Genomic DNA, 11,241 nt, shown 5'->3' with positions numbered 1-11,241 from the left:
TCCCCTGCTTATCAAAACTAGAAGCAGGTACTCAATATAAAAGTGTATCAGGGGACCAGCAGTTTAAGTGTCAGAAAAGAAAAGTCCACCAACAGCTCCCGAAGTTACCTTTCCAAATCTCTGGAGCAAGTTTTATAAGACTTATTGAAAAAAAAAAAAAACCAACTAAGAATCCTTCACTTTTAAATACACATAATCATTTTAGCACCACATGTTTCACCATTTCTCTTACACATGGTTTCCAGGTGTGTTCAGACTTTGACTGTTACCTGTTTGCAAGATGTATGAGTAGCCGAATGATGTGTCCAGATGAGTGATGCCAGAGGAACAGAGAGGTGAGGCAGGTAGCCTGAAGAGATAGAGAAGGGGACTGACATAGCAGAGCTTGACACTGCTGGTGTCGCTTGTGTCTGCATGTGGCTGAGGAGAGCAGGGCAGGCCTCCTGTAATGGCAGACTCCTGTGGTGCCCATACATGCCCTGGGAATTTACAGATGCAGAGCAGTAACTAAGCCCCACTTAGGCATTTTACATCTGCTGGCAAAGATGCCTGCAGCATGCACATCACAAACCAGGGGAGAGTCAAGTCTTTGCCTGACATCTTTTCCTCCACTCTTCTTGGTCTTTTTCAGTTGGAGGAGGATAGGCCTTCTCAGCACTCCCTCCCGAGGTACAGCCCCCTGAGAAGACTGGCGTCCTCCGTTTTTTCCTCCTCAACTCTGGAGACAGAACACTACCCCCACTTTGATGGCACTTTCATACAGCGCAGCCGTTCGGCGGAGAGCAGCCCCGTGCGCATGCCCCACCGCAGGCACATACCCCTCACGGCAGGAAACCACAGACTCATGCCTTCCGTCCTTCGCATTTCCAGGTCCCAGCTCCAGCAGGTGTGGGCCCGCTTCACACACAAAACATAGCCTGTTCAGGGAAGCGGCAGCCTCCACAATGCAATAATAGATCCCCACCTGCCCACAGTGTGTCACCACTTAATGCAATACTGAATCCCAGACAACACTGGCCTAAGGTACTGTTACTTCCAAAGCCCTGGCAGCCAAACCCCACAGAGACTGAAAACATCTGGTTTTCTAAACGTCCCAGCAACCTGGGTGAGGGGCAGGAGCATGGCCGAAGATGAGAACACAGATGGTGAACATGTGATATATATGAAAGAGCTGAATGCCAGGGCTCTTCTCAGAGACTCGCTTGCATGTCCTGCAACCTTGGGGTAGAAAGTGCAGGGCTGCCTTGCCGAACACGTGCAATCAAGCCACAAACATTGTCAAATTATGACTGGAGTGGAGAGACTGTGGAGGTATCAGCAAGCGTTACCTTCACTGGGCGAATTTGTTCAAGCATCTTTGTTGGTGTCTTACTCTGGGCCAAATCTGTAGGCAGCTTTACTCCATGTAGAAATAGGCAGACTCCTACTGGAAGCTCACCTGAGGCAGGACCTCAGGATTTGTCCCTCTTATGGAGTTATGATCATGTATCTCTTTGTTGCTTTGGCTTTGGAAATCTCCTTGCTTTTTGTTGCAGTTTGGTTTCCATACAGTCACCACGAATTTCTGTCTCTCTGGTTTTGCCTCTGTTATGTGACAGTGGACCCATTTGTCTGCTCTCCACTCCTAAGCTGGATAGCAAGGATTTTCTTACTGATCCAGCTGTATATTCTTTTGTTTCTAAATTCCAGAAATTTTAGGCACCTGCAGATTTTCAGTGGCAGAGGAGCCCTGCATCTTGGCCTTGCTTGGAAATGCCTGTGATAACAGATCTCACTTGAGAAATAAGTGGCCTAAATAAGCAGTTAGTATACAGAGCCCCTGTCTAAAACTGACTTGAGTCTCAGAGGAAAAGGGAGATCAAAGTTAATATAAATTGTTATAAGTATCCTTATTTCCCCAGATTGCAGGGCTATATTGCCCTTCTCAGTATAGCTGCAGTGTAAAACACCAGGCTGTATGAAGACCTGTAGTTAAGTGAATGTAGTAACCATCTTCTACTGAAATGAGCCTTAGGACCAGTTTTCTGGGAGAAGAGGCAGTATGGATGTTAAGGTTAAAGAAGAAGGGGTCATTGCTGGTGCTCAGGGCTTTAGGAAAGTGCAAGTCCAAAATAAAAAATTCTGCAGGAAGCATATAAGCAGAGAATACAGACAAGAAAACATACAGAAAGCTCAGGCAAATGAGAAAATGGCATGGGATAAGTAGGGGTGTTAGAAGAAAGTTGTGACATGGAGGTGTTACTGCATAAGTATGGTATTTCCAGTGGAGTTACAGTCTTCCTTCCAAATACTGACTTCTGTAGGTACATCTACCCTGCCTGAGGCTCCCTTAATATCAGATTCACCCTTCTGTAAGCAACCCCAGACAGTGCAAGCCCTGACAGGGTGGGTGGTGCTGGCTGAAGCTCGTAGGACCTGGCCTGGTGGGTCTGTGTGCCGCAAGATGTGTTCAGGCACAGTTGTGCCACAGAGCATCCTGCTGGGTAGAGGGATGGAGATGGAGAGGGCAACACACCCTCATTGAGAAGATTCAGCGTAGGCATGACTGGTCTCTTCCCACAGTCATTCTTGAATTTAAATTTATTTTGATTTGCTGCAAGAACATGAGTGAACAGCACACTTTACTGCCCAGCCAGAATTTTTACCTGCAATTTGTTGATCAGTTTTATTTTTAAAAAACCCACTGGGCATTGCCAGAAATATGACTGAATCTACCAGTAGCCTAGTCTTATTTGGCAGTTCTTCTCTTGTCAAGCACAGAAACCAGTGTGTGCACAGGCATGTTGCAAGAAGAGCCAGAGGCCATGAATACAATTGTAAAGAGCAAGCTTTATTTTAGTTACCTCTCTACTGGAGGATCTCCGAAGTGGCACCTAAGCTCCCATGCAGAGGTGAGACAAGCAGGGATGCAGGCGCAGCAGTGATTCAGCCCAGCTAGAAGATCACTAGACCGGCTGTGCTTGCCTATATTTCAAGGCTGAGAGCAGACACAGCCTCTTGCTGTGCTCTGCTCTTTCTCAAAACAATGCAGGAATCTCAGACATTATAAGGTGCCATAGGGTTTCTCTCAGGCCTATGTTATCTAATACAGAGTTTCTACTTATCAAGCACACAAGATCACCAAAACAATTAGTGTGATGCATGTGCTTTCTTTATACCCCAGCTGCAGGTCACTTGAGTGTGTTTACATTTCTCCTCCTCGCTCCATCTTCCGCAATTCCCATACACCAGAAAGAGCAGGGCTTTGCCTTTCTCAAAGCGACATGAGAAGGAATGATTTCCTTGAGTAGACTCTGCTCTGATGTTATTTTTTCCATGCTCAGTAGGGACTTAAATAGAACAGCAGATTCCAGAGAAAATGGAGTTTGTGAAAGAAGTAGATTTAAAATCAGTAAATTTAATAACTTTTAGTTCGTAGTCTCCAAAACACTGGTGTTCACTTCTCCTGATAAATTTTAAGGAATGAAAATTTCTGTTGTTTTATTTTTTAAAAATCCATTTTTAGTTTCACTAGCGAGAAAAGGCAACAAACTCTAAGCTGCCCCTTAGACAAAAACAATGACTAGCTGATAAGTTGCTCCATACATAAAATTTAAAGGGCAGTAATCTAATGCTACTCATTGTGTCTATATATAAAACTGTTCTTGCCAAGTAAACTTGAAACTCTTCTAAGTTTGAAAGTCTGATTGATAAAGATGGTTGATTTATATTGACTTCACTAAGACTTTCTTCTAGTTAAAGTTATTAATAAGTTGAAAACCAACTAACCAAACAAAATATGCTTATATGTTGCTATCTCTCAGAAGTGGTGATGTTTCTCATTAGGACTCCTGATCTCCTGCCCTTAGCTCAGCACTATTCTGTGCCTTTAATGGTTGTCAAGAAGAGAAAAGAAATCACTAAGGAGAAAGTTCGTAGTGGCAGGAAAATGGGTGGCTTCATAAAATAATGCAGGCCAGCTCTGCATAAAGGTCTGGATCATTTGATGAGTTGCTTGCATTCAAACTAATTATTGCATTTAGCCAGGGACAAGGTCATGTTTTGAATACAAAGAATATGGGTCACATGCTCAGAGTGGGAGAAACTGTGCCCTGGGAGGTGCTGTCTCCCAAAATGAAGTGGGAGTTACTGGAAAAAATTACCTGCATGTAAGTTCTCATTATGTTGCTAAAGCAAAAACAAAAAACAAAACAAAACAAAACAAAACAAAACAAATATATATATATATATATGTACAAGCAGGAAAATTAAGATATGAGCAGAGAGGAGATCTTTTATACTGGTGAGCTCTCTACCAGGCATCGTATCCAAGTCTTGTATGGAAATTTTTTAAAAAATATTTTCAAAACCTAGAAAAGGAGAAGTGATGCAAAAATTTTTTGATTCTGTAAAACCTGCCTTGTAGAATGAGCTTGAAGAAATGCAGTCTGTCATTAAAGACAAAACTAGAAAGTGACTTGACTGGTGTTAAGAGTTACCTGAAGAGAGCAAGACCATTTTTTAATCTGCCAGGCAAAGATATGGATCTAGTTGCTGGAAGATAAAGTAACAAAGGTCAAACTAGAATTGGGATGCTTGTTTTAAAGATGTAAGTGGGTGGTAAACAGCTGAAATACATTATTAAAGACACTGAATTCTTTGCCGTTCAGATTCTGTAAGGTGTGATATTGATTTCTAAAGCAATCCTGCTAAACTATCCAATTTGGGCTGTATACCAAAATAACTGGACATGTTGCTGTCACCTAGGTTTTATGGAAAGTTTTATTTTATGGTCAATATGGCTTTCACAATTCAATTCTGAACAAATTAATTGGTGCTAAGGGCTGGAATCCTGATGTTACAATAGTCAATTTGCAGACTTTTTTAACATCTTCCTCTAATATTGTAATGATTACTATGGAATCCACATATTGTTGAGGAACAGTTGGCAAATTAAATAAATGTGAAAATAGCTATCTTTTTTATATATATGAAAAAGTAATAAATAAATATTAAAACTAGTTACAGTGCAATTCTAAAAGAACTCTGTAGATTACATTTATATTGCATTTATTTATTGTGTTTCATTTATAATGACTGCAAATATAAATGTAAATATGTCCAAAATCAGTTGTAAAAAAAAAAAAAAAAAAAGGAAGTAGCAATCAGTCATTTCCCATTGAAGGCTATGCTTTCGTGGTTAAGTTAGGAGAACAAAAGTGTTGGTTCTCTAAGAGGTGCCCTCCTACCTCCACCCCATCCCATCCAGCCCTTTCCCCTGTGCCAATGTTCATATGGCTGCATGGAACTGCACAGGGAGAAGGAAAGTTGTTTTCAGCTTTGATTCATCTCCTGCTTTGGTTCATCCTCCATTTGCACAACCAAAAGCACTGGCAAGCCAGGGTCAGCAGGGAAAAAAACAACCCATGAATGGCTGTCAACAGGAAAAATTGTCACGGGGTTATGGGCTGAAACATTAGTTGCACTAGTTCCTTTTATGTTTGGGAAGGTTCCTGAAGTGCTTCTGCTGGGGTAAGTCAGTGTAAATCAATACTAGTGAAATAAAATTTCAGCATCAGACTTGTAGACAAATTGTGTTTATCAGAAGGGTCCAAGAACAGGGTTTGTATCCTGAAAGAGATGTTCCTGTCTTTACTTCCCATTGTACATAGCACTTGTTCTTGTCAGAATGCAAAATGAGGATTGAAATGAGCATCTGCCACTCCTTTATGATACAGAGATCATTAGCATCAGCACAGGTATCTGTTGCTGAGATCTCCTGTTCTACTTCAGTGAGCAAATGCATATCAGTTGTATATACATACAAAAGCCATATTTTTATATCTTGGTCTCTTGGCTCCTTTCACTTTCTTTGCAGAATGGGAGATATTTCCAATGTATCACTCTCTCCCTGGCCTCCTTTCCACAGGAAGGAGCTACAGAGAGGTGATTTCTGTGAAAATGTGGATTAAGCTGGCATGGATGGGGTAAATGTAGTTACGCTAGCACACATTCACTTTCAGTATAGAACATTTTGGTGGGAGGGGGATGGGTGAAAATAGGCTATAATGACAAAGGTGCAATTTTGCAGATGCCAGCGCATCTGCATTAGGAGTATCCTGCTGATATACCCATGTTGATGAAGTCCCTAATATGAACCTGACTTTGTCTGCCATTCTCATACTTTTTTGCCAGTTTTGAGGGGCAGGTAAGTGGAAGAGTTTTGTTGCTTCTCCTCTTTCACTGTGTGAAGTCATTTGTGATGACAAAATAGAATAGAAATGCCCTGTCAGACAGCCATATAGGTGATATAATCCCAGCCCTGCGCTACCTCTTCATAATGAAAAGCTTCTCTTGCTCTTCCACTCTTTCTCTTGGTTGTGAGTCTCAATCTGGACATTGTGGTGGTCAAGGCTGCTGCAGTTCTGTTGCTCTGAAGGGGATGAACTGGTTCAAAGGTTGTATTTGTTGGGCTAAGTCTTGGTGGTTCCTAGAGGCTTCCAACCTGGACTGTTGCTTTCCTTTCATGTGACAGATTTTGACACCCAGACCTGTCCTTCAGCTCTTTCCCTGTAGTCCATGTGGTGATTCTTGAAGAGTCCCCAAGAACAGAGGCAGATCAACCCACCTCTCAAATCCTGTGTCCAAATGGCTTTTGAGGAGTATATAGGAAGCTTCTCTAGCTGCTTTTCAGTTACTAGGTACTCAGCTGAGGGTGGGAGTTTAAGGGCAGCTTTTCCCTTCCAGTGCATTGAGGCAGTAGGCAAAGCCTGAGCTGTGAAGGATGTTGGCAGTTGCCATCTTGCCAGCCCAGGATGAAGAAGCTGTGCTTGGACAGCTAGGCTCCAGACTGGATTTGAGGTAAGGCAGCTCACTCCAGGAATGGCTGACATCTAGCTTTGGGATCATATCCGTGAGCAGGGATATTGCTGCTCAGCTGCCACCCAATTAGCTTATGTTGGTAGGCTTCACATACAATGTGGCAAGGAAGCAGAACCCCCTCATCTTCACCTGGGTGCTTGAGAAGATCTCTTAGATCTAGTTGCCTCTTTGTTCTCCTTTGCCTGTCCTGGCCCTTCTCCATATCACAACATTATTTTTACTCCACTCCACTTGCCAGTGTGTGTCCCACTCCACACATTCACCTACCCCTGAGGTTCACCTCCATTGCCATTCATGATGTCTTATCCCTCACATCATTATTGCATCCCTCGGTACCCGCATTACCTCCTGCCTTTGCTGTTTCCAAGAATACACGAGGCTTGCTTCCTGCACCAGTTTCCTATGCATTGCATATCTCACATTCATAGAATCATAGAATGTCCTGAGTTGGAAGGGACCCATAAGGATCATTGAGTCCAACTCCTGTCCCTGCATAGGACAACCCCACAGTTCATACCATGTGTCTGAGGGTGTTGTCCAGCCTCTTCTTGAACAGTCAGGCTTGGGGCCGTGACACCTCCCTGAGGAGCCTGCCACAGTGCTCCACCACCCTCTGGGTGAAGAACCTTTTCCTAATGTCCAGTCTAAATCTCCCCTGGCACATCTTCCTGTCATTCCCTTGGGTTCTGTCACTGGTCACTAAAGAGAAGAGTTCAGTGCCTGCTCCTCCTCCTCCCCTTGTGAGGAAGCTGTAGGCAGTGATGAGGTCTCCTCTTAGTCTTCTCTTCTGCAGGCTGAACAAACCAAGTGACTTCAGCTGTTCCTCATATGGCTTCCCCTCCAAAACCTTCACCAACTTCATAGCCATTTATTGCACCATACAGTCCCTGTAGAACTTTGATCAGCCTCTTGCTTTCCCTCCCTCTGATTTCCTTGGAGGAAACAGTGGAAAATGGCACATTTTGGCACTTGGAGCAGTCTCAGCTCTACATGGAGTCTGTGTGAGGAATAGTGATCATGTTGTTTAAAGGCAGTTTGGTTTCAAAGACGACAGTGGAAGATACCATCTATTTCCAGGACAGTTTCACAAGTTTCAAATCCTGGAATCCTTAGGACTCATCAAACTCCTCAAAATTATTGTGTCCATGAGCAGCTGAATGTAGAGAACTGGCAATGCTCTTTCAGTTAATACACAGCTGCCATCTGTGATTGCAAACCATGTAAACAGCTGGTTAAACACCACTTCTCTTGTTGTGAGCTTGTGTGCTTTATTTTTCTGTGAGTCACTTCTCTCCTGTTTGACATGCGGGACCAATAGAGGAAGTCAGTGGCAAACAAAGCCTTTTCAGAACATGTAAAGATGAGGCCAGATATGAGAGTTTGATTGCACAGAGAGAATTTCAGGAGGCAGAATATTATTTCATGATCTGGAAATTGTCAGGACAGTGGGTGGGACCTATATACCGAATAAAACAAATGTCATACAGGCATTTCTTTCACTGCAAATCACCAGGAACTTCACTTGCTCTCTCATGTAAAAATGCACTATTTGAATCTGATGCTGTGATTCTATGTAAATAAATTAAGGCAAGAAAATATAAACATTGCTAGTTTAGTCTTGTAAAATAGCTCAACAATAGGATGCACTATGAGACTGAAGATCAGAAAGCATGAAATGATATGTCCAATCCTTTTCCTATTTTCTAATGTCCTTCCCTCTCACGCCTCCATCGATTAATCTTCCATGATGTGTATATATGGAATTTTTAAGTGCTTGGCAGTGGTACAAGATTATTCCTGAAAATAGAAGGTGATTTTCTACTGCTCATCTGGAGGGACTGATGACAAATACTCACTGTATTTGTCCAGAGGGTTTAGCATCTCCTCCTTAGGCTACCTTCATATTACAGCAACATGATACTGTGTCAATGACTTAATTTATTTTTATTGCAAACTGCTGGGTTAGATGAATGACACATTTAATTAATGGTTGTCAGTGGAGATTTATTCACTCCACTCTCAGAACTTTACCTGGAGCTGAGACTATTTTGCAACTCTCACATTGAATAAGAAAGGGCTCTTTTATCCCAATCTACTCAAAAGAGAAGCTATTATTTTTATTTTACCTTTTCTGTTTTTCCTTTTGTGACAAATGGGAAAGAACTATTTGGAGATCACTATCATATATATCTCTGCTTGGCAGTAACAGATGGCTTCAAAGAGGCTAGCTGAAGAAAATAAAATTGCATTTCCTGGCAGACAAGGTCTGAAGCCTTGAAAATCATGGATCCTGTTAGTGTTTATAGTGAATAAATTGCCCTGGATATTTCTCAGCTGGAGAACATGGTGTGCTTTTCTTCTTGACCCGCTTCCCTTGTAGTTGCCAGCCCTTCCCCAGAGTGGCTGGAGGAGATGATAGTTTCTGGAGAAGCTGACCAAAGTAAGCCAGATGTGTTTCCTGGTTTCAGTGTTGTCCCCAGGGTGGTGTCAGGATGCTTTTTACCAGAGCTTCCATTTCTGGTTGTATGTGTGTTTATATGTGTCCATGACCCACACATGAAATACAAATGGCCATGCATGGTCATGCCTTAAAGAAACCTTTCTGTGCCGGTAATGGGCCACTTTGCACACATCCAAGTACTCAAAAGGCTATTGCAAAGAACAAATCTCAATCAGTTACAGAAATTATCATGTTGTCTGGTTCAAATGGCACACTTGGCATCCTTTGCATGTTGCAGATCTGATTTTGGCAACCTGGCCCAGCCCACTTTTCTTAATTCAGTGTCTTGTAGCATACCTATCCCTCCATTTACCATCTGCTGGTGGCAGAGTATTCTGGCGATAGGAACGGTGCTGTCACTTAGGACATAATTTATTAGTATGCAAACGCCTATTTTGGGTAATGTTAAAACATTAAATAAAATGTGTAAAGGCTGATCACTGCAGTACTACCTTCCTTTTTGTTGCATTTTTAGATCATATGTTTTGTGTTTGGTTTGCTATAACACACACATTTGCAGTTCCTTGGGACAGTGCAAAGATTAATTTCTGGGAAATGTTTCTAAGTATTATCTGATGTATTGCAACTCCTTTGTATTGAAAAAATGATGTTACAATGAATGTACATTTTGAATAAGCTGCTAACCGTGTAACCTGGGGATTGGAAGCAATCTCCATTTTACATTCACTTGCATGTCTTTTAGTGTTTGAAAAGAAAATGGTCTTATGTTTGGAGGGGTTTTTTTCACATGCAAAGTGTTCCAAGTTGGTTACCTCACCTAGTGCACTTGCCTCATAAGAATCCCCAGGGCTTCCTCCAACAACTCCAACAAGTTTCTCAGTTTAATTATGAGTGCAATTAATGATCTGGCATTGTGGAACACAGTAATGGCAGATTTCCCCTGAACAAGTCAGATAAGGAGGATTTCTGTGGGGTTCTTGCCCCTTCAGCTTGGTCATTCCTGAAAAAAAAAAAAAAAGCCAGATCAGGTTCTTATTCAGCACTGCTGACTTCTGGTTATTTTTATGACTAAGGAAGATGTTTAGCTTTCAGAATCTGCTGCTGCTGCTTCTTTCTTGCTGCTATTAAGTTGCCTTTACTATTAGATACTAGAACAATTTTTGGATTATCATTTTCTTCCACTTTGTTCATGTCTGCTCAGAGAAGGAGCTCTGCATTGACTCTTGCTAGAGACAGTCGTGGGTGCAGAGGTGGGAAGCTAAGTGGCAGGCATACTACCCTTACAGAGCTCTTGCTTCTGGTCAAGACGCTAGGAAAACTGGCATAAACCTAAGAACATACAAAAGCACAAATAGGGAGGGACACTTAACCAGCATAGGACTGGGCTGTCCTCTTGACCTCGGTTGAAAAAAAAAAAAAGAGGGAAAGGCTTTGCAGTGTTTGATGGTAAGATGCTGGCAAGAAGAACATCTCTCTGATATTTATGTTGCTGATTCTTGGAACAACAGAGATCCTGCAAGCAAGTGTGGCAGCTCTAAGACCCCCGCTACTTTTACCTCTTCTAAAACTGGTTTGAAGAAAGAGCTTCTTCAGAAGCTCAGATTATAGCTTTTTTTCCGTTCACTGTTGTGAATCCTGCCAGATCTCCCAGTCCGAAACAAGCTTAGTCTATGTTGGCAGAGGACAATGTCACTTCCAGGATATGCTAAGGTCCTGATAGTATCCAAATCAAAGCTGCTACAGGGAAGACCGAACTACGGCTCTTGCTGTTTGTGTGTCATCTGCATCTCTCAGGACTAAGGCCTCTTCCCATTCCCAATGGAACAATTAACGTCATATTGGGAACTTGATTTCCACTTCTCAGGCTTTCCAGCTCCCATGAAGAATCTCAGGGACGAGCATATCCTTCCTTTGCATTA

This window comes from Nesoenas mayeri (genome assembly GCF_963082525.1).
Source record: "Nesoenas mayeri genome assembly, chromosome: 3".
NCBI lineage: Eukaryota > Metazoa > Chordata > Aves > Columbiformes > Columbidae > Nesoenas > Nesoenas mayeri.
Note: the sequence above shows the minus strand (reverse complement) of the source record.